The 24085-nt window shown below is 43.7% G+C and overlaps 1 long non-coding RNA gene across 1 annotated transcript in view; it reads right to left on the bottom strand.

The window, feature by feature from the left end:
- Window positions 1–24085, bottom strand: part of LOC144740770 (uncharacterized) — a 63267-nt gene that overhangs the window by 12099 nt on the left and 27083 nt on the right. Inside the window, exon 2 of the long non-coding RNA XR_013589767.1 lies at window positions 1737–1861. This is a non-coding gene — a long non-coding RNA (uncharacterized LOC144740770). The remainder of the gene's footprint in view (window positions 1–1736; window positions 1862–24085) is intronic.

The following is a 24085-nucleotide window of genomic DNA, read 5'->3' as shown; positions in this document are numbered from 1 at the left end:
ACACACACACAAGACACACACACACAAGACACACACACACAAGACACACACACACAAGACACACACACACAAGAGACACACACAGAGACACACACACAAGAGACACACACACAAGACACACACACAAGACACACACACACAAGACACACACACACAAGAGACACACACAGAGACACACACACAGAGACATACACACACAAGAGACACACACAGAGACACACACACAAGACACACACACAAGACACACACACAGAGACACACACACAGAGACACACACACACAGACACACACACAAGAGACACACACACACAAGAGACACACACACAGAGACACACACACACAAGAGACACACACACACAAGAGACACACACACAGAGACACACACACACAAGAGACACACACACACAAGAGACACACACACACAAGAGACACACACACAAGAGACACACACACAGAGACACACACACACAAGAGACACACACACAGAGACACACACACACAAGAGACACACACACACAAGAGACACACACACAAGAGACACACACACAGAGACACACACACACAAGAGACACACACACACAAGAGACACACACAAGAGACACACACACACAAGAAACACACACACAGAGACACACACACAAGAGACACACACACACAAGAGACACACACACAGAGACACACACACACAAGAGACACACACACAAGAGACACACACACACAAGAGACACACACACAGAGACACACACACAAGAGACACACACACACAAGAGACACACACACAGAGACACACACACACAAGAGACACACACACACAAGAGACACACACAAGAGACACACACACACAAGAAACACACACACACAAGAGACACACACACACAAGAGACACACACACACACAAGACACACACACAGAGACACACACACACAAGAGACACACACAGAGACACACACACACAAGAGACACACACACACAGAGACACACACACAGAGACACACACACACAAGAGACACACACAGAGACACACACACACAAGAGACACACACAAGAGACACACACACACAAGACACACACACACAAGACACACACACACAAGAGACACACACACACAGACACACACACACAAGAGACACACACACAAGAGACACACACACACACAAGACACACACACACACACAAGACACACACACACAAGAGACACACACACAAGAGACACACACACACAAGACACACACACACAAGAGACACACACACACAAGAGACACACACACACAAGAGACACACACACACAAGAGACACACACACACAAGAGACACACACACACAAGAGACACACACACACAAGACACACACACACAAGACACACACACACAAGAGACACACACACAAGAGACACACACACACAAGAGACACACACACACAAGACACACACACACACAAGACACACACACACACAAGAGACACACACACACAAGAGACACACACACACAAGACACACACACAGAGACACACACACAGAGACACACACACACAAGACACACACACAAGACACACACAAGAGACACACACACACAAGACACACACACACAAGAGACACACACAGACGCACAGCAAGCCACCAAAAAAGACACACACCATCGTGATGGGATCATTGTCGTTTTACTGCCGCGAGACTTTAGACTGCTGCTCGCGTAAAGCCGGCGCGTGAATGGCCGCGTAAACACACCAACAGCTGTTTACCTTTAGCCTCAGATTCCACGAAGGGAGCGCATTGGGGGGAAGACTCCGAGCTCACTGATGAGCCCCAACGCGGGCGAAACCGGTCAAGAAGTTGTCCACCCCTGCGTCGCCGATGCTCCGTCAGTCTGCGGTTGATCGGACGCGGGGTAAAGGGGACAGCGACGAAACAATTCAGGAACGGCTCATGGCGTGTGCGCAACGGGCAGAGGCCGGGCGATCTCCGCACACGATTCCATCGCTCCGTTTGGAACTCTGCAGCGGCACCGCGGGCGCCTCGAAAGCACCCGGTGATGTAAACTGAAAACTACGAAAATTACACTATGAGACATCTCCTTTACCAGTGGCAAAATACAGTAGTAGGTTTTTACCCTTTCAACTGGTACAAAAACTGACACCTTTATACAAGGCATCATGTTTGCAATAAGCACAACACAAGCAGTCAAAATGCAAACAAAAAGAAACAACTCTGATAATGATATTGATATGCACTGTCCTTGAAGTTGATTGGTCCACATCCGAGACAGCTTTTCTTAGAGCATAGTCTCCATTGGTGTTGGACCAGATGACGCCAAAAGGCGTACAACTCACCGGGTGTCAGGCCCTACCGAGTTGGTGCAGCTCTCTTTTCACAAGCGACCTGGCCACCGCAAATGATCGCTCGCACGAAGTGGGCTCATCGCGTGGAAACTTACAGCAGCCAAATACTCTACGAACGCGTGTGACGTTTATTCTAAACATGGACGGGGAAAAAACCCAAAGGGCTGGAGAAAAGCCCACGCGACCACGGGGAGAGAGAAACGTGCAAACTCCAAATGTACAGCAGTAGGCGTCAGGGTTGTAGATCAAACCCACGCGCACCTGCGGACCGGGCGAGGTAGTTAACATCTCACCACGGGGAGAGAGAGAGAGACACGCAAACTCCAAATGTACAGCAGCAGGCGTCAGGCTTGTGGATCGAACCCACGGCCTCCTGTACACCAGGCGAGGTAGTCAACATCTCACCACGGGGAGAGAGAGAGAGACTCGCAAACTCCAAATGTACAGCAGCAGGTGTCAGGTTTGTGGATCAAACCCACGTGCACCTGGCGAGGTAGTTAACATCTCGCCACCGCGGCGCATGTAAATATGTGCCATGAAGAAGGCCCATTGCCCGAAACGTCGCCTATTATATATTTAAGGCCACACACGTTGTTATTGTTATTGACGAACGCGTTGAAACCATTTTTCATTCATCACTCGGTGGTAGTCGGTTTCCGCGACCAATATTTACCCACAGGAGGTGTCTTTGGGTTAAATTGCGTGAAAATAAATGTGTCGTCAAACGAGGCCAATGAGTTAGGAGTTCAGCACCGCCGGTTGCGTGTTGGAGAGTAAACCCGCGGGGACGTTTAAACCCACAGCAATTGTTTAAAATGGACACATTCACATCGACGCAACCAAAAACAACCCCTCATTGGTTACACTGGTCAACACACTTTTTCTGGCATAAGGTATTCCAACGGTTTGAAGGTGATTTTGTGGGGTGCTGAATCCAAATCTGGCATCAGTTTCTGTCTATCACATCAGGTTTTTGAGATCTCAAATATTGCATTTTCAATAAAAACTGCGGAAGAAAAATATTAAATAAATGTGGATATCTACATAGAATGATATTATAAACACACTATCCTAAAAATACAGCACCATATTTATCTAAATAAAATTATATTATAAACACACTATCTTAAAAATACAGCACCATATTTAACACTAAAGCAGTCACTGACTCGCAACAACTTGCAATCATAAGTGACAGAGTTAATTTCGGGTAAAATCAATGAAAATGGGGTATGCCGATAGCATAAAATTGAGATGTGATAGAGCAAATCTGAGATCAGATTTGGAATCGGCACCCTGAAATTAGTCTAAAACAGCTGCAAAAGTCCAGGCCAGAATTTTTTTTTTTGTTGACCAGTGTTATTGCTAAAAAATGAAATTAAAATTAATTTCATTTTTTACCTACATGGTGACTTTACCGAACGAACTAAGAGTATGAATCCTTGCAGTCACGAAAGCTTCAAATCTAGAAGTGTTATTGCTGCTGGCAATCCGATAATCTACCCCCCCCTTCCTTTTGGTCTCGCAACTCAAGTCCCTGTCACCATTCTTCGCGTAACTTTCCACCGTGGGGGAAATATTTTTTTACAAAATATTGTTGCTGCCGTCGCTAATTGCGGAAACGTCTCTTTCAAACGCTACTTATCAGGGCGACGCATGCAGTGCCAAAGCTTTCGTGCGACCGCAAAAAAGAACTGGCACGCCGAAATCGTCGTCGTGTTGGAGGAGGTTGACCGTGGCCTGGCCTGCCTCTCGCGTGTGGACTCTCTCTCTCCGGGGCTTCGCGGTTTCCTTCCACAAAGACAAAGATCGCCCCCCGCCCCGTATAGCCTCAACAGATTGTAGTGGCAAGTGCTGTGCTGTTAGCGAGCGCCTACGAAGGCCGGCACTGTGGCACACGAGGTGGGTGGGTGTGTGGCCAGCGCCACTCCCGGCCGCCTTTGTCTCCCCAGTGGCGATGTTTACGCACCGCGCCAGCTAACCGATTCGAGGCCGAGTCGACCTAGGGGAGGCCCAGGACCGGTTCACGGCGAGGCGGCGAGGGCATTGTATGGGCACACTTCCCGCGGAAGTCGGCACGGGACTCGGCCGGGGAATGTTGATGCAGCAGCAGCAGCAGCAAGTAGTCAGCAGCACTGTACAATATTCTTAGGTTTTTTTCGGTAGAGTCACGTAGGTAAAAAATAAAAAATAATTTTAATTTTTAATTTTAATAATAAAAAATTCATATTCTTAGGTTTTTTTCGGTAGAGTCACGTAGGTAAAAAACTAAAAAAGATTTTTAATTTTTAATTTTAATAATAAAAAATTCATATTCTTAGGTTTTTTTCGGTAGAGTCACGTAGGTAAAAAATAAAAAATAATTTTAATTTTTAATTTTAATAATAAAAAATTCATATTCTTAGGTTTTTTTCGGTAGAGTCACGTAGGTAAAAAACTAAAAAAGATTTTTAATTTTTAATTTTAATAATAAAAAATTCATATTCTTAGGTTTTTTTCGGTAGAGTCACGTAGGTAAAAAATAAAAAATAATTTTAATTTTTAATTTTAATAATAAAAAATTCATATTCTTAGGTTTTTTTCGGTAGAGTCACGTAGGTAAAAAAATAAAAAAGATTTTTAATTTTTAATTTTAATAATAAAAAATTCATATTCTTAGGTTTTTTTCGGTAGAGTCACGTAGGTAAAAAATAAAAAATAATTTTAATTTTTAATTTTAATAATAAAAAATTCATATTCTTAGGTTTTTTTCGGTAGAGTCACGTAGGTAAAAAAATAAAAAAGATTTTTAATTTTTAATTTTAATAATAAAAAATTCATATTCTTAGGTTTTTTTCGGTAGTCACGTAGGTAAAAAATAAAAAATAATTTTAATTTAAAATTTTAATAAATAATTCATATTCTTAGGTTTTTTTCGGTAGAGTCACGTAGGTAAAAAAATAAAAAATAATTTTAATTTTCAATTTTAATAATAAATAATTCATATTCTTAGGTTTTTTTCGGTAGAGTCACGTAGGTAAAAAATAAAAAATAATTTTAATTTTTAATTTTAATAATAAATAATTCATATTCTTAGGTTTTTTTCGGTAGAGTCACGTAGGTAAAAAATAAAAAATAATTTTAATTTTTAATTTTAATAATAAATAATTCATATTCTTAGGGTTTTTTCGGTAAAGTCACGCGGTGCCCGTCACGACGCGTGCCAGACGATGTTGTCGACGCTGACGATTCGTAATTGTTGTAGCTGCTCTTTTGCTGGTTCAGCAGCTCCACTGCTGGATTCTATTTTTTCCGCCTGAGCACGACCGCTTGTCTTGCGATGGAAACGTCGTGATTCATTTCATTTTCTACCCACGTCACTTTACCTAAAGAACCAAAGAATATGGATTCCTGCAGTCACGAAAGCTTCAAATCAAGATCGATTCGTAATGGTTTTTTTTTGCCAGACGTCCCGTAGAGTTGCCTTGTCGCTGATACTGCGCTACACGTCGTGGTGTCGGCCAGGCGACGACTCAACATCCGGTTCAACTTTCACGGTCTCACTGATGGTGGGGGGGGGATGGCTTCCTCCGATGCATCCGACAGGCAGAGCACCCCCCTGAGCGCTCTCGCTATTGAGCAGAGGTCGCAAACGGGTTTTGATTCCTTACCCGTACCCGGCTGCACCAGGGTCGCAAACGGCTACCCGTACCCGGCCGTACCCGTACCCTACCCGTACCCGGCCGGGTACGGGTAGGGTACGAGTATCGGGTACCTGATTGCGACCTCTGGGATGAAGCCATGTTGCAGGCGCGGGTGGGTTGATTCTAGGAACTTGAATTGTGAGAAGAGACAAGACGTTGGGAAATGAGTGACAAACGGTGACTCACCAGTGACTCACGGCCTACCCGTACCTGTACCCGTCCGCACCAGGGTCGCAAACGGGTACCCGTACCCGTACCCGGCCGGGTACGGGTAGCCGGGTATCGGGTAGGGTGCAGGTTTCGGGTACCCAGTTGCGACCTCTGTTATTGAACGACCCCGATAGCAGAGCCCAGAGCGCGTCGTCGTGATCGGCGGAGGTCAGAACCCCGAGCACTTTGTTGCGTGCGACGAGCGCGGTGGCCTCATACGAACGCTGTGTTCGCTCGGTAGACGGAAGCCCACGTCGGATCTCGGAGCGGGCAATCGCAAGGGGCTGTGCCCTCGTGCGCGGCAAGACGGCGGCGAGCGGTTGCAGCGAGCGGTTGCAGCGAGCGGTTGAAGCGAACGATTGCAGAGAGCGGTTGAAGCGAGCGGTTGAAGCGAGCGGTTGCAGAGAGCGGTTGAAGCGAGCGGTTGCAGCGAGCGGTTGAAGCGAACGATTGCAGCGAGCGGTTGAAGCGAGCGGTTGCAGCGAGCGGTTGCAGAGAGCGGTTGCAGCGAGCGGTTGCAGAGAGCGGTTGAAGCGAACGATTGCAGCGAGCGGTTGAAGCGAGCGGTTGAAGCGAGCGGTTGCAGAGAGCGGTTGAAGCGAACGATTGCAGCGAGCGGTTGAAGCGAGCGGTTGCAGCGAGCGGTTGCAGAGAGCGGTTGAAGCGAGCGGTTGCAGAGAGCGGTTGCAGCGAGCGGTTGCAGCGAGCGGTTGCAGAGAGCGGTTGAAGCGAACGATTGCAGCGAGCGGTTGCAGCGAGCGGTTGAAGCGAACGATTGCAGCGAGCGGTTGAAGCGAGCGGTTGCAGCGAGCGGTTGCAGCGAGCGGTTGCAGCGAGCGGTTGCAGCGAACGATTGCAGCCCGCGTTAAGAGGTGCATTCCTGTGGCTTGTTCACCCTCGTCTTGACAAGGCTCGCGTCAAAATCATCGCCCCCCTGCACTACCTGGGCAGGGCTGTGATGGGCGCTTAATGAATAATTATACATAGATACGTACAGGGACGCGTGAATGAGTGAGTGAGTGAATGAGTGAGTGAGTGAATGGGTGAGTGAGTGAGTGAATGAGTGAGTGAATGAGTGAGTGAGTGAATGAGTGAGTGAGTGAATGAGTGAGTGAGTGAATGAGTGAGTGAGTGAATGAGTGAATCAGTGGCTTCAAGTGGTCGATGTGAGTCGTGGTGAAATTGATGACATGGGCACCCCCCAACCCCGCCCCTCCCCCCAACCCCCTCCCTCCAGCCCCACCACACAGACTTGCTGCCCCACAGACTCGCTGCCCACAGACTCGCTGCCCCACAGACTCGCTGCCCCACAGACTCGCTGCCCCACAGACTCGCTGCCCCACAGACTCGCTGCCCCACAGACTCGCTGCCCCACAGACTCGCTGCCCCACAGACTCCGTGGCCCTACGCCAGCGGATGATGTTGGCTGCTCGCTCGACATTTCCAGGTGATGAGCCACTTCGCCCAGATATTGAGGTTTGATTTTGCTTGGCAGCAGCAGCAGCAAGTGGGAGGAGGTTTTAATTCGCTCGGTATGCGCGGTTCTTTTTCGTTCGTAAAGAATGCCGAGTGGCGAGTTTTTTCCCACTTATTTATTTTACGTCCGGGCAAATGCGTCTATCCGCGTCATTTAACAGCGAAGGCATTTTTACAATCGACGCGCAGTTTGTCGTGCGGCCGCCCGCTGCGATGACTTCAGTTCATTTATTTCAGTTCAGTTCATTTATTAGTTTAAGTTCAATTTCATGTATTAGGTATAGCCCTGTGAGCCATTCGGCTCTTGAATCGGGTGCAACCGCAACAAACAAAAAAACTAAAACATGAACAAGAAAATTCTAGATTTGAAGCTTTCGTGACTGCAAGGAATCATCTTCTTAGGTTTTTTCGGTAAAGTCACGTAGAAAGTAAAATAAAATAAAAACAAAAATCACGACGTTTCTGAACAAGAAAACATCTTAAAGTGACTATGTGCAAACAGAAAATCCAAGAAAAGACAGCAAAAATATTGCAGAAAAAGCACCGTACACCAACGCTGTGTGCAAAAATCCCAGTGGGATGCAAGTCAAACAACAACAACAACCACAAGACAACTTAGATTAAGGCCATCAGTCTAACTCTGTACTACAACAAACATGTCCAAACCGAAAAACGTCTCCTCCTCCTCGCCCGACTCCCTCAAGTCACTAGGGGTCTCAGAAGTGTCAATTTCTCACCGAGCAAAGCCGCGCCGAGCTCACGTCGTTAGGGAAAGTTGCTGGGCCAACGCTGGGCCCCACGTCCCAAAGTTGGCAAAGATGTTCCACGTCTACCGTACGTACGTTGAACACGGAGCAACCAATATTACACATGTAGGCTTTCACGACCAATATTACTCATGCAGGCTTTCATGACCAATATTACTCATGTAGGCTTTCATGACCAATATTACTCATGTAGGCTTTCATGACCAATATTACGCATGCAGGCTTTCATGACCAATATTACTCATGTAGGCTTTCATGACCAATATTACGCATGCAGGCTTTCATGACCAATATTACTCATGCAGGCTTTCATGACCAATATTACTCATGTAGGCTTTCATGACCAATATTACGCATGCAGGCTTTCATGACCAATATTACTCATGCAGGCTTTCATGACCAATATTACGCATGCAGGCTTTCATGACCAATATTACTCATGCAGGCTTTCATGACCAATATTACGCATGCAGGCTTTCGCGACCAATATTACTCATGTAGGCTTTCACGACCAATATTACGCATGCAGGCTTTCGTGACCAATATTACTCATGCAGGCTTTCATGACCAATATTACGCATGCAGGCTTTCGTGACCAATATTACTCATGCAGGCTTTCATGACCAATATTACGCATGCAGGCTTTCGTGACCAATATTACTCATGTAGGCTTTCATGACCAATATTACTCATGCAGGCTTTCACGACCAATATTGCGCATGCAGGCTTTCACGACCAATATTACGCATGCAGGCTTTCGCGACCAATATTACTCATGCAGGCTTTCGCGACCAATATTGCGCATGCAGGCTTTCACGACCAATATTACTCATGCAGGCTTTCACGACCAATATTACTCATGCAGGCTTTCACGACCAATATTACTCATGCAGGCTTTCACGACCAATATTACTCATGCAGGCTTTCACGACCAATATTACGCATGCAGGCTTTCACGACCAATATTACTCATGCAGGCTTTCGCGACCAATATTACTCATGCAGGCTTTCGCGACCAATATTGCGCATGCAGGCTTTCACGACCAATATTACTCATGCAGGCTTTCACGACCAATATTACTCATGCAGGCTTTCACGACCAATATTACTCATGCAGGCTTTCACGACCAATATTACTCATGCAGGCTTTCACGACCAATATTGCGCATGCAGGCTTTCACGACCAATATTACTCATGTAGGCTTTCGCGACCAATATTACTCATGCAGGCTTTCACGACCAATATTACGCATGCAGGCTTTCGCGACCAATATTACTCATGCAGGCTTTCGTGACCAATATTACTCATGCAGGCTTTCGCGACCAATATTACTCATGCAGGCTTTCACGACCAATATTACGCATGCAGGCTTTCACGACCAATATTACTCATGCAGGCTTTCGTGACCAATATTACTCATGCAGGCTTTCACGACCAATATTACGCATGCAGGCTTTCGCGACCAATATTACTCATGCAGGCTTTCACGACCAATATTACGCATGCAGGCTTTCACGACCAATATTACGCATGCAGGCTTTCACGACCAATATTACACATGCAGGCTTTCACGACCAATATTACTCATGCAGGCTTTCACGACCAATATTACTCATGCAGGCTTTCACGACCAATATTACGCATGCAGGCTTTCACGACCAATATTACGCATGCAGGCTTTCACGACCAATATTACTCATGCAGGCTTTCACGACCAATATTACTCATGCAGGCTTTCACGACCAATATTACGCATGCAGGCTTTCACGACCAATATTACACATGCAGGCTTTCGCGACCAATATTACGCATGCAGGCTTTCACGACCAATATTACACATGCAGGCTTTCGCGACCAATATTACACATGCAGGCTTTCACGACCAATATTACGCATGCAGGCTTTCACGACCAATATTACACATGCAGGCTTTCACGACCAATATTACACATGCAGGCTTTCGCGACCAATATTACACATGCAGGCTTTCGCGACCAATATTACGCATGCAGGCTTTCGCGACCAATATTACGCATGCAAGCTTTCACGACCAATATTACGCATGCAGGCTTTCACGACCAATATTACTCATGCAGGCTTTCGCGACCAATATTACTCATGCAGGCTTTCACGACCAATACTACTCATGTAGGCTTTCACGACCAATATTACTCATGCAGGCTTTCGCGACCAATATTACTCATGCAGGCTTTCACGACCAATATTACTCATGCAGGCTTTCGCGACCAATATTACTCATGCAGGCTTTCGCGACCAATATTACTCATGTAGGCTTTCGCGACCAATATTACTCATGTAGGCTTTCACGACCAATACTACTCATGTAGGCTTTCATGACCAATATTACTCATGTAGGCTTTCACGACCAATATTACTCATGTAGGCTTTCACGACCAATATTACTCATGCAGGCTTTCACGACCAATATTACTCATGTAGGCTTTCATGACCAATATTACTCATGTAGGCTTTCACGACCAATATTACTCATGCAGGCTTTCACGACCAATATTACTCATGCAGGCTTTCATGACCAATATTACTCATGTAGGCTTTCATGACCAATATTACTCATGCAGGCTTTCACGACCAATATTACTCATGTAGGCTTTCGTGACCAATATTACTCATGTAGGCTTTCACGACCAATATTACTCATGTAGGCTTTCATGACCAATATTACTCATGTAGGCTTTCATGACCAATATTACTCATGTAGGCTTTCACGACCAATATTACTCATGCAGGCTTTCATGACCAATATTACTCATGTAGGCTTTCATGACCAATATTACTCATGTAGGCTTTCACGACCAATATTACTCATGTAGGCTTTCACGACCAATACTACTCATGTAGGCTTTCATGACCAATATTACTCATGTAGGCTTTCATGACCAATATTACTCATGTAGGCTTTCACGACCAATATTACTCATGTAGGCTTTCGTGACCAATATTACTCATGCAGGCTTTCACGACCAATATTACTCATGCAGGCTTTCACGACCAATATTACTCATGTAGGCTTTCGTGACCAATATTACTCATGCAGGCTTTCACGACCAATATTACTCATGCAGGCTTTCACGACCAATATTACTCATGTAGGCTTTCACGACCAATATTACTCATGTAGGCTTTCGTGACCAATATTACTCATGCAGGCTTTCACGACCAATATTACTCATGCAGGCTTTCACGACCAATATTACTCATGTAGGCTTTCACGACCAATATTACTCATGCAGGCTTTCACGACCAATATTACTCATGTAGGCTTTCACGACCAATATTACTCATGCAGGCTTTCACGACCAATATTACTCATGCAGGCTTTCACGACCAATATTACTCATGCAGGCTTTCACGACCAATATTACTCATGTAGGCTTTCACGACCAATATTACGCATGCAGGCTTTCACGACCAATATTACTCATGTAGGCTTTCGCGACCAATATTACTCATGTAGGCTTTCGCGACCAATATTACTCATGCAGGCTTTCACGACCAATATTACTCATGTAGGCTTTCACGACCAATATTACTCATGTAGGCTTTCGCGACCAATATTACTCATGTAGGCTTTCGCGACCAATATTACTCATGCAGGCTTTCACGACCAATATTACTCATGTAGGCTTTCACGACCAATATTACTCATGCAGGCTTTCACGACCAACATTACTCATGCAGGCTTTCACGACCAATATTACTCATGTAGGCTTTCACGACCAATATTACTCATGTAGGCTTTCACGACCAATATTACTCATGCAGGCTTTCACGACCAATATTACTCATGCAGGCTTTCACGACCAATATTACTCATGTAGGCTTTCACGACCAATATTACTCATGCAGGCTTTCACGACCAATATTACGCATGTAGGCTTTCGTGACCAATATTACGCATGTAGGCTTTCACGACCAATATTACTCATGCAGGCTTTCACGACCAATATTACGCATGCAGGCTTTCATGACCAATATTACTCATGTAGGCTTTCACGACCAATATTACTCATGCAGGCTTTCACGACCAATATTACTCATGCAGGCTTTCATGACCAATATTACTCATGTAGGCTTTCACGACCAATATTACTCATGCAGGCTTTCATGACCAATATTACTCATGTAGGCTTTCACGACCAATATTACGCATGCAGGCTTTCATGACCAATATTACTCATGTAGGCTTTCACGACCAATATTACTCATGCAGGCTTTCATGACCAATATTACTCATGTAGGCTTTCACGACCAATATTACTCATGCAGGCTTTCATGACCAATATTACTCATGCAGGCTTTCATGACCAATATTACTCATGCAGGCTTTCACGACCAATATTACTCATGCAGGCTTTCATGACCAATATTACTCATGTAGGCTTTCACGACCAATATTACGCATGCAGGCTTTCATGACCAATATTACGCATGTAGGCTTTCACGACCAATATTACTCATGCAGGCTTTCACGACCAATATTACTCATGTAGGCTTTCACGACCAATATTACTCATGCAGGCTTTCGTGACCAATATTACTCATGTAGGCTTTCGTGACCAATATTACTCATGTAGGCTTTCGTGACCAATATTACTCATGCAGGCTTTCATGACCAATATTACTCATGTAGGCTTTCATGACCAATATTACGCATGTAGGCTTTCGTGACCAATATTACTCATGTAGACTTTCACGACCAATATTACTCATGTAGGCTTTCGTGACCAATATTACTCATGCAGGCTTTCATGACCAATATTACTCATGTAGGCTTTCACGACCAATATTACTCATGTAGACTTTCATGACCAATATTACTCATGTAGACTTTCACGACCAATATTACTCATGCAGGCTTTCGTGACCAATATTACTCATGTAGGCTTTCGTGACCAATATTACTCATGTAGGCTTTCACGACCAATATTACTCATGCAGGCTTTCGTGACCAATATTACTCATGCAGGCTTTCGTGACCAATATTACTCATGTAGGCTTTCACGACCAATATTACTCATGCAGGCTTTCGTGACCAATATTACTCATGTAGGCTTTCGTGACCAATATTACTCATGTAGACTTTCACGACCAATATTACTCATGCAGGCTTTCGTGACCAATATTACTCATGTAGGCTTTCGTGACCAATATTACTCATGTAGGCTTTCACGACCAATATTACTCATGCAGGCTTTCGTGACCAATATTACTCATGTAGGCTTTCGTGACCAATATTACTCATGCAGGCTTTCACGACCAATATTACTCATGCAGGCTTTCGTGACCAATATTACTCATGTAGGCTTTCGTGACCAATATTACTCATGTAGACTTTCACGACCAATATTACTCATGTAGACTTTCACGACCAATATTACTCATGTAGGCTTTCGTGACCAATATTACTCATGTAGGCTTTCACGACCAATATTACTCATGTAGACTTTCACGACCAATATTACTCATGTAGGCTTTCACGACCAATATTACTCATGCAGGCTTTCACGACCAATATTACTCATGCAGGCTTTCACGACCAATATTACTCATGCAGGCTTTCACGACCAATATTACTCATGTAGACTTTCACGACCAATATTACTCATGTAGACTTTCACGACCAATATTACTCATGCAGGCTTTCACGACCAATATTACTCATGCAGGCTTTCACGACCAATATTACTCATGCAGGCTTTCACGACCAATATTACTCATGCAGGCTTTCACGACCAATATTACTCATGCAGGCTTTCATGACCAATATTACTCATGCAGGCTTTCACGACCAATATTACTCATGCAGGCTTTCACGACCAATATTACTCATGCAGGCTTTCACGACCAATATTACTCATGCAGGCTTTCACGACTAATATTACTCATGCAGGCTTTCACGACCAATATTACTCATGCAGGCTTTCACGACCAATATTACTCATGCAGGCTTTCACGACCAATATTACGCATGTAGGCTTTCACGACCAATATTACTCATGTAGGCTTTCACGACCAATATTACTCATGCAGGCTTTCACGACCAATATTACTCATGCAGGCTTTCACGACCAATATTACTCATGCAGGCTTTCACGACCAATATTACTCATGCAGGCTTTCACGACCAATATTACTCATGCAGGCTTTCATGACCAATATTACTCATGTAGGCTTTCGCGACCAATATTACTCATGCAGGCTTTCGCGACCAATATTACTCATGTAGGCTTTCACGACCAATATTACTCATGCAGGCTTTCGCGACCAATATTACTCATGCAGGCTTTCGCGACCAATATTACTCATGCAGGCTTTCGCGACCAATATTACTCATGCAGGCTTTCACGACCAATATTACGCATGTAGGCTTTCACGACCAATATTACTCATGCAGGCTTTCACGACCAATATTACTCATGCAGGCTTTCGCGACCAATATTACTCATGCAGGCTTTCACGACCAATATTACTCATGCAGGCTTTCACGACCAATATTACTCATGCAGGCTTTCACGACCAATATTACTCATGCAGGCTTTCGCGACCAATATTACTCATGTAGGCTTTCACGACCAATATTACTCATGCAGGCTTTCGTGACCAATATTACTCATGTAGGCTTTCACGACCAATATTACTCATGTAGGCTTTCGCGACCAATATTACTCATGCAGGCTTTCACGACCAATATTACTCATGCAGGCTTTCACGACCAATATTACTCATGTAGGCTTTCGCGACCAATATTACTCATGTAGGCTTTCACGACCAATATTACTCATGCAGGCTTTCACGACCAATATTACGCATGCAGGCTTTCACGACCAATATTACTCATGTAGGCTTTCGCGACCAATATTACTCATGCAGGCTTTCGCGACCAATATTACTCATGCAGGCTTTCGCGACCAATATTACTCATGCAGGCTTTCGCGACCAATATTACTCATGTAGGCTTTCACGACCAATATTACTCATGTAGGCTTTCGCGACCAATATTACTCATGCAGGCTTTCGCGACCAATATTACTCATGCAGGCTTTCGCGACCAATATTACTCATGCAGGCTTTCGCGACCAATATTACTCATGCAGGCTTTCGCGACCAATATTACTCATGCAGGCTTTCGCGACCAATATTACTCATGCAGGCTTTCGCGACCAATATTACTCATGCAGGCTTTCGCGACCAATATTACTCATGCAGGCTTTCGCGACCAATATTACTCATGCAGGCTTTCGCGACCAATATTACTCATGCAGGCTTTCGCGACCAATATTACTCATGCAGGCTTTCGCGACCAATATTACTCATGCAGGCTTTCGTGACCAATATTACTCATGCAGGCTTTCGCGACCAATATTACTCATGTAGGCTTTCGTGACCAATATTACTCATGCAGGCTTTCGCGACCAATATTACTCATGCAGGCTTTCGTGACCAATATTACTCATGCAGGCTTTCGCGACCAATATTACTCATGTAGGCTTTCGCGACCAATATTACTCATGCAGGCTTTCGTGACCAATATTACTCATGTAGGCTTTCGCGACCAATATTACTCATGCAGGCTTTCGCGACCAATATTACTCATGTAGGCTTTCGTGACCAATATTACTCATGCAGGCTTTCGTGACCAATATTACTCATGTAGGCTTTCGCGACCAATATTACTCATGCAGGCTTTCGTGACCAATATTACTCATGTAGGCTTTCGCGACCAATATTACTCATGTAGGCTTTCGCGACCAATATTACTCATGTAGGCTTTCGCGACCAATATTACTCATGTAGGCTTTCACGACCAATATCACTCATGCAGGCTTTCGTGACCAATATTACTCATGCAGGCTTTCGCGACCAATATTACTCATGTAGGCTTTCGTGACCAATATTACTCATGCAGGCTTTCACGACCAATATCACTCATGCAGGCTTTCGTGACCAATATTACTCATGCAGGCTTTCGTGACCAATATTACTCATGCAGGCTTTCGCGACCAATATTACTCATGTAGGCTTTCGCGACCAATATTACTCATGCAGGCTTTCGCGACCAATATTACTCATGCAGGCTTTCGTGACCAATATTACTCATGTAGGCTTTCGCGACCAATATTACTCATGTAGGCTTTCGCGACCAATATTACTCATGCAGGCTTTCGTGACCAATATTACTCATGTAGGCTTTCGTGACCAATATTACTCATGTAGGCTTTCGTGACCAATATTACTCATGCAGGCTTTCGCGACCAATATTACTCATGTAGGCTTTCGTGACCAATATTACTCATGCAGGCTTTCGTGACCAATATTACTCATGCAGGCTTTCACGACCAATATTACTCATGTAGGCTTTCGTGACCAATATTACTCATGCAGGCTTTCGTGACCAATATTACTCATGCAGGCTTTCACGACCAATATTACTCATGCAGGCTTTCGTGACCAATATTACTCATGTAGGCTTTCGCGACCAATATTACTCATGTAGGCTTTCGTGACCAATATTACTCATGTAGGCTTTCGCGACCAATATTACTCATGCAGGCTTTCACGACCAATATTACTCATGTAGGCTTTCGTGACCAATATTACTCATGCAGGCTTTCGCGACCAATATTACTCATGTAGGCTTTCACGACCAATATTACTCATGCAGGCTTTCACGACCAATATTACTCATGTAGGCTTTCACGACCAATATTACTCATGCAGGCTTTCACGACCAATATTACTCATGCAGGCTTTCACGACCAATATTACTCATGCAGGCTTTCACGACCAATATTACTCATGTAGGCTTTCGTGACCAATATTACTCATGTAGGCTTTCGCGACCAATATTACTCATGTAGGCTTTCACGACCAATATTACTCATGTAGGCTTTCGTGACCAATATTACTCATGTAGGCTTTCGCGACCAATATTACTCATGTAGGCTTTCGTGACCAATATTACTCATGTAGGCTTTCACGACCAATATTACTCATGTAGGCTTTCGCGACCAATATTACTCATGTAGGCTTTCACGACCAATATTACTCATGTAGGCTTTCGCGACCAATATTACTCATGCAGGCTTTCACGACCAATATTACGCATGTAGGCTTTCGTGACCAATATTACTCATGTAGGCTTTCGTGACCAATATTACTCATGCAGGCTTTCGTGACCAATATTACTCATGCAGGCTTTCACGACCAATATTACGCATGTAGGCTTTCACGACCAATATTACTCATGTAGGCTTTCACGACCAATATTACTCATGCAGGCTTTCACGACCAATATTACTCATGCAGGCTTTCACGACCAATATTACGCATGCAGGCTTTCACGACCAATATTACTCATGTAGGCTTTCGTGACCAATATTACTCATGTAGGCTTTCGCGACCAATATTACTCATGTAGGCTTTCACGACCAATATTACTCATGTAGGCTTTCGTGACCAATATTACTCATGTAGGCTTTCGCGACCAATATTACTCATGTAGGCTTTCGTGACCAATATTACTCATGTAGGCTTTCACGACCAATATTACTCATGTAGGCTTTCGCGACCAATATTACTCATGTAGGCTTTCACGACCAATATTACTCATGTAGGCTTTCGCGACCAATATTACTCATGCAGGCTTTCACGACCAATATTACGCATGTAGGCTTTCGTGACCAATATTACTCATGTAGGCTTTCGTGACCAATATTACTCATGTAGGCTTTCACGACCAATATTACTCATGTAGGCTTTCGTGACCAATATTACTCATGTAGGCTTTCGTGACCAATATTACTCATGCAGGCTTTCACGACCAATATTACTCATGCAGGCTTTCACGACCAATATTACTCATGCAGGCTTTCGTGACCAATATTACTCATGTAGGCTTTCGCGACCAATATTACTCATGTAGGCTTTCGCGACCAATATTACTCATGCAGGCTTTCACGACCAATATTACTCATGCAGGCTTTCGTGACCAATATTACTCATGCAGGCTTTCACGACCAATATTACTCATGTAGGCTTTCGTGACCAATATTACTCATGCAGGCTTTCGCGACCAATATTACTCATGTAGGCTTTCGCGACCAATATTACTCATGCAGGCTTTCACGACCAATATTACTCATGCAGGCTTTCACGACCAATATTACTCATGTAGGCTTTCGTGACCAATATTACTCATGCAGGCTTTCACGACCAATATTACTCATGCAGGCTTTCACGACCAATATTACTCATGCAGGCTTTCGTGACCAATATTACTCATGTAGGCTTTCACGACCAATATTACTCATGCAGGCTTTCACGACCAATATTACTCATGTAGGCTTTCGTGACCAATATTACTCATGCAGGCTTTCGCGACCAATATTACTCATGTAGGCTTTCGCGACCAATATTACTCATGCAGGCTTTCGTGACCAATATTACGCATGCAGGCTTTCATGACCAATATTACTCATGCAGGCTTTCACGACCAATATTACTCATGCAGGCTTTCGTGACCAATATTACTCATGCAGGCTTTCACGACCAATATTACTCATGTAGGCTTTCACGACCAATATTACTCATGCAGGCTTTCACGACCAATATTACTCATGTAGGCTTTCGCGACCAATATTACTCATGTAGGCTTTCGCGACCAATATTACTCATGCAGGCTTTCGTGACCAATATTACTCATGTAGGCTTTCACGACCAATATTACTCATGCAGGCTTTCACGACCAATATTACTCATGCAGGCTTTCACGACCAATATTACTCATGTAGGCTTTCACGACCAATATTACTCATGCAGGCTTTCACGACCAATATTACTCATGTAGGCTTTCACGACCAATATTACTCATGTAGGCTTTCGCGACCAATATTACTCATGCAGGCTTTCGTGACCAATATTACTCATGTAGGCTTTCACGACCAATATTACTCATGCAGGCTTTCACGACCAATATTACTCATGCAGGCTTTCACGACCAATATTACTCATGTAGGCTTTCACGACCAATATTACTCATGTAGGCTTTCGCGACCAATATTACTCATGCAGGCTTTCGTGACCAATATTACTCATGTAGGCTTTCGTGACCAATATTACTCATGCAGGCTTTCGTGACCAATATTACTCATGCAGGCTTTCGCGACCAATATTACTCATGTAGGCTTTCATGACCAATATTACTCATGTAGGCTTTCGCGACCAATATTACTCATGCAGGCTTTCGTGACCAATATTACTCATGTAGGCTTTCACGACCAATATTACTCATGCAGGCTTTCACGACCAATATTACTCATGCAGGCTTTCGTGACCAATATTACTCATGTAGGCTTTCGTGACCAATATTACTCATGCAGGCTTTCGTGACCAATATTACTCATGCAGGCTTTCGCGACCAATATTACTCATGTAGGCTTTCATGACCAATATTACTCATGCAGGCTTTCATGACCAATATTACTCATGTAGGCTTTCACGACCAATATTACTCATGTAGGCTTTCACGACCAATATTACTCATGTAGGCTTTCACGACCAATATTACTCATGTAGGCTTTCATGACCAATATTACTCATGCAGGCTTTCATGACCAATATTACTCATGCAGGCTTTCATGACCAATATTACTCATGTAGGCTTTCACGACCAATATTACTCATGCAGGCTTTCATGACCAATATTACTCATGTAGGCTTTCACGACCAATATTACTCATGCAGGCTTTCGTGACCAATATTACTCATGCAGGCTTTCATGACCAATATTACTCATGTAGGCTTTCATGACCAATATTACTCATGCAGGCTTTCACGACCAATATTACTCATGTAGGCTTTCACGACCAATATTACTCATGTAGGCTTTCACGACCAATATTACTCATGTAGGCTTTCACGACCAATATTACGCATGCAGGCTTTCGTGACCAATATTACTCATGCAGGCTTTCGTGACCAATATTACTCATGCAGGCTTTCACGACCAATATTACTCATGTAGGCTTTCGTGACCAATATTACTCATGTAGGCTTTCACGACCAATATTACGCATGCAGGCTTTCGTGACCAATATTACTCATGTAGGCTTTCACGACCAATATTACTCATGCAGGCTTTCACGACCAATATTACGCATGCAGGCTTTCGTGACCAATATTACGCATGCAGGCTTTCATGACCAATATTACTCATGCAGGCTTTCGTGACCAATATTACTCATGCAGGCTTTCACGACCAATATTACTCATGCAGGCTTTCGTGACCAATATTACTCATGCAGGCTTTCACGACCAATATTACTCATGCAGGCTTTCGTGACCAATATTACTCATGCAGGCTTTCACGACCAATATTACTCATGCAGGCTTTCACGACCAATATTACGCATGCAGGCTTTCATGACCAATATTACTCATGCAGGCTTTCATGACCAATATTACTCATGCAGGCTTTCACGACCAATATTACTCATGCAGGCTTTCACGACCAATATTACGCATGCAGGCTTTCATGACCAATATTACTCATGCAGGCTTTCATGACCAATATTACTCATGCAGGCTTTCACGACCAATATTACGCATGCAGGCTTTCACGACCAATATTACTCATGCAGGCTTTCACGACCAATATTACTCATGCAGGCTTTCACGACCAATATTACTCATGCAGGCTTTCGTGACCAATATTACTCATGCAGGCTTTCACGACCAATATTACTCATGCAGGCTTTCGTGACCAATATTACTCATGCAGGCTTTCACGACCAATATTACTCATGCAGGCTTTCGTGACCAATATTACTCATGCAGGCTTTCATGACCAATATTACGCATGCAGGCTTTCGTGACCAATATTACTCATGCAGGCTTTCATGACCAATATTACGCATGCAGGCTTTCACGACCAATATTACTCATGTAGGCTTTCACGACCAATATTACTCATGCAGGCTTTCGTGACCAATATTACTCATGTAGGCTTTCGTGACCAATATTACTCATGTAGGCTTTCATGACCAATATTACTCATGCAGGCTTTCGTGACCAATATTACTCATGCAGGCTTTCACGACCAATATTACTCATGTAGGCTTTCACGACCAATATTACTCATGTAGGCTTTCGTGACCAATATTACTCATGTAGGCTTTCGTGACCAATATTACTCATGTAGGCTTTCGTGACCAATATTACTCATGCAGGCTTTCGTGACCAATATTACTCATGTAGGCTTTCACGACCAATATTACTCATGTAGGCTTTCACGACCAATATTACTCATGTAGGCTTTCATGACCAATATTACTCATGTAGGCTTTCACGACCAATATTACTCATGTAGGCTTTCATGACCAATATTACTCATGTAGGCTTTCATGACCAATATTACTCATGTAGGCTTTCATGACCAATATTACTCATGTAGGCTTTCACGACCAATATTACTCATGTAGGCTTTCACGACCAATATTACTCATGCAGGCTTTCACGACCAATATTACGCATGCAGGCTTTCGTGACCAATATTACTCATGTAGGCTTTCACGACCAATATTACTCATGCAGGCTTTCATGACCAATATTACTCATGTAGGCTTTCACGACCAATATTACTCATGCAGGCTTTCACGACCAATATTACGCATGCAGGCTTTCGTGACCAATATTACGCATGCAGGCTTTCGTGACCAATATTACGCATGCAGGCTTTCGTGACCAATATTACTCATGTAGGCTTTCATGACCAATATTACTCATGTAGGCTTTCGTGACCAATATTACGCATGTAGGCTTTCATGACCAATATTACGCATGCAGGCTTTCGTGACCAATATTACGCATGCAGGCTTTCATGACCAATATTACGCATGCAGGCTTTCATGACCAATATTACTCATGCAGGCTTTCACGACCAATATTACTCATGCAGGCTTTCGTGACCAATATTACTCATGTAGGCTTTCGTGACCAATATTACGCATGCAGGCTTTCGTGACCAATATTACGCATGCAGGCTTTCATGACCAATATTACGCATGCAGGCTTTCATGACCAATATTACTCATGTAGGCTTTCGTGACCAATATTACTCATGCAGGCTTTCATGACCAATATTACTCATGCAGGCTTTCATGACCAATATTACTCATGCAGGCTTTCATGACCAATATTACTCATGCAGGCTTTCATGACCAATATCACTCATGTAGGCTTTCATGACCAATATTACTCATGTAGGCTTTCGTGACCAATATTACGCATGCAGGCTTTCATGACCAATATTACGCATGCAGGCTTTCATGACCAATATTACGCATGCAGGCTTTCGTGACCAATATTACTCATGTAGGCTTTCGTGACCAATATTACTCATGCAGGCTTTCGTGACCAATATTACGCATGCAGGCTTTCGTGACCAATATTACTCATGCAGGCTTTCGTGACCAATATTACTCATGTAGGCTTTCGTGACCAATATTACGCATGCAGGCTTTCGTGACCAATATTACTCATGTAGGCTTTCGTGACCAATATTACTCATGCAGGCTTTCGTGACCAATATTACTCATGTAGGCTTTCGTGACCAATATTACTCATGCAGGCTTTCGTGACCAATATTACGCATGCAGGCTTTCGTGACCAATATTACGCATGCAGGCTTTCATGACCAATATTACGCATGCAGGCTTTCACGACCAATATTACTCATGTAGGCTTTCGTGACCAATATTACTCATGCAGGCTTTCTTGACCAATATTACTCATGCAGGCTTTCGTGACCAATATTACTCATGCAGGCTTTCTTGACCAATATTACTCATGCAGGCTTTCACGACCAATATTACTCATGCAGGCTTTCTTGACCAATATTACTCATGCAGGCTTTCGTGACCAATATTACTCATGTAGGCTTTCACGACCAATATTACTCATGCAGGCTTTCTTGACCAATATTACTCATGCAGGCTTTCTTGACCAATATTACTCATGCAGGCTTTCACGACCAATATTACTCATGTAGGCTTTCACGACCAATATTACTCATGCAGGCTTTCGTGACCAATATTACTCATGTAGGCTTTCTTGACCAATATTACTCATGCAGGCTTTCGTGACCAATATTACTCATGTAGGCTTTCTTGACCAATATTACTCATGCAGGCTTTCGTGACCAATATTACTCATGCAGGCTTTCTTGACCAATATTACTCATGCAGGCTTTCACGACCAATATTACTCATGCAGGCTTTCTTGACCAATATTACTCATGCAGGCTTTCGTGACCAATATTACTCATGTAGGCTTTCACGACCAATATTACTCATGTAGGCTTTCACGACCAATATTACTCATGCAGGCTTTCACGACCAATATTACTCATGCAGGCTTTCTTGACCAATATTACTCATGCAGGCTTTCGTGACCAATATTACTCATGTAGGCTTTCTTGACCAATATTACGCATGCAGGCTTTCATGACCAATATTACTCATGCAGGCTTTCATGACCAATATTACTCATGTAGGCTTTCTTGACCAATATTACTCA

Source organism: Lampetra planeri, unplaced genomic scaffold (genome assembly GCF_965212315.1).
Source record: "Lampetra planeri unplaced genomic scaffold, kcLamPlan1.2.h2 scaffold_292, whole genome shotgun sequence".
NCBI lineage: Eukaryota > Metazoa > Chordata > Hyperoartia > Petromyzontiformes > Petromyzontidae > Lampetra > Lampetra planeri.
Note: the sequence above shows the minus strand (reverse complement) of the source record. Positions and strands in the feature narration are given on the sequence as shown.